A 2,500-nucleotide genomic window follows, 5' to 3' on the forward strand; every position below is an offset into this window, starting at 1 on the left:
TTTTATTTTTTCTTTAAATTTAAGATTTTAATTTCAAACCTCAGAAAAAAAACATTCTAGTGAAGAATGTTTTTTTTTTAACGTTTCATTTTAACCGTGAAGATACTTCTGTAAAATACAATAAAATCGGAAGTAATTTTTAGTTATGGCTTTTGTTTTATCCTCTGTATTTGATTCATTTATTAAACCAAGTATGGGGGCGGTAAAGGCCCATTCTGTATTTCATTATTTATTAAATATGGGGGCGGTAAAGGCACACCCCTCTTTCTCTCGCTATGTGACCGTGGGACTGTCATGGTTCCATCATTACCCTAGTGTCCTCTAAATCCCTCTGGAGTTTGTCAGCTTTGGTCTTTTCAAAGAGCAGGTTTTGCTCCAACTCCTTAATGTGGACGAGCTCCAGCCGACTCTGCGTCTGTTAGTAAAGAGGCAGAGGAGGAAGAAAGAAGAAGAAGAAGTAGAAGAAAAATACACACCAAATGCAAACACACACCCCGCATGCAGCTCCTGGCCACACACACACACACACACACACACACACACACACACACACACACACACACACACACACACACACACACACACACACACACACACACACACACACACACACACACACACACACACACACACACACACACACACACACACACACACACACACACACACACACACACACACACACACACACACACACACACACACACACACACACACACACACACACACACACACACACACACACACACACACACACACACACACACACCCCGCATGCAGCTCCCAGCCACACACAGAAAGAGACAAGACTTTAAAGGAATAATTCAACATTTTTAAATTTTTCAGCTTTTTGCCTCACTCTCTGACTCGAGAAAAATGTCAGAAACCGTTCCTGTTACTGTGCGTGCATTTTTTGATATAGAAATGCACATAGTGGGGCACTCCGGTGGCGTAGTGGATAGAGCGTGTACCATATTGGCTCCGGCCTTCGTTGCAGTGGTCGCGGGTTCAAATCCGACCCGTGGACCTTTACTGCATGTCATCCCCCCCTCTCTCTCTCTCTGTCTCCCCATTTCAACTCTGTACTATCTAATAAAGCTTGAAAATGCCAAAAAATTATCTTAAAAAAAAAGGAATGGATATAGGGCGCTCATCTATGTTAGCTTAGCTCAAACACTGGTAGTCGGAGTATTTTGACCTACTCTGCTTGACTATAAAAAATGCACGAACAGTGCAATGTTACAGTAACGATTTCTGACGTCTTTTCTTGAGCCCGAGAGTAAAGAGTAAAAAGCTAAAAAAAATTCAATGTTGAACTCTTCCTTTAAAAGACAAGGCCAGTAAGAACCAGTAAGAAAGCACTTGATGGTTTCCAGCTTCACAAAGCAACAGATTGTTATTCCGTATGTCAGAAGAAGATGATTATTTTCATGTTTTCCAGCCCATTAAAGCTATAGTGCGTAACTTTTTGTTATAGAAATTAATGTCGGTTACATTCAAGCCATCGGCAAACGAGTTGACACAAAGATGATTAAGCCTATATCAGCTCCACAAAACTCTCTCTGTATTTCTCAGTATGGCAGCGTTTACAAACTGGTGTCTGTCTGCCCCCCCTGACACTGGTGCAGGAGCTCAAGAAAAATCCCAAGAAGCGCCCAAGAAATGTTTCAGTTATTGATTCTACTGATTCTTACCTCATGTAGATGCACCGACAGACAGTGATGTTGTAATTAGTCAAATTGACTCACATAGGGGGCGACATAAGTTACGCACTATAGCTTTATAGAGACCAATAAAGGCAGTAATTCCTCCGTGAAGAGTGAAGAAGAAGCAGACAGGAAAAGGAGGCAAAAACATGTGAGACGTGTAAGATGAAAAAAATATGATGGATGAAAGGATGGTGCCAAAGATCAGAGGGAAATAAAACGGAAAGGGAATGTTGAGTGATTTAAAGGAATACTTCCTCCATACGGAACCGGCGTTCTATCATTATAAAATCGCTATTATAATATAATGAATTAGGTTTTTCTTCACTCAGTCTTCCCTCAGTCTTCCCTTGGCCCAGCTGTCCTGTTAATCCTAACCACTATACATTTTACCATGTAGGGTTAGACAGTGATACCATAAAACACTCTTTCTGCCTTTTCTCAGGCTAGGATGAACCGATTTCTAAAATGTTTTGCACATTTATACTACATAAGATCTCAGAGTTCAATACACCTTCATATTCCCCCCGGTGAAGTAGGTCTTTAAGAATGAATGGATAAAAAGAAGCAAGAAGGAAGTGGAGTCTAAATGAAAAGGCAGACGAATTAATGATTCAAGAAATGCCGGAGGAGGAAAAAAACCTTCAGATGGATTTAATCATCTTGTCTCTTGTGTTTAAATCAAGGCAAGTTTATCTCTATAGCACAACTCAGACACAAGGCCATTCAAAGTGCTTTACAAGGGGCAAGATTAAAATACATCATACACATTAGAAATAGCGAATGAATAGAAA

At 40.4% G+C, this 2,500-nt stretch overlaps 1 protein-coding gene across 1 annotated transcript in view; it reads right to left on the reverse strand.

The window, feature by feature from the left end:
* The window catches only part of clip1b (CAP-GLY domain containing linker protein 1b), a 43,660-nt gene that overhangs the window by 31,969 nt on the left and 9,191 nt on the right, over positions 1–2,500 (reverse strand). The window lies entirely within an intron of this gene.

Source organism: Ammodytes marinus (assembly GCF_949987685.1).
Source record: "Ammodytes marinus genome assembly, chromosome: 18".
Lineage (NCBI taxonomy): Eukaryota > Metazoa > Chordata > Actinopteri > Uranoscopiformes > Ammodytidae > Ammodytes > Ammodytes marinus.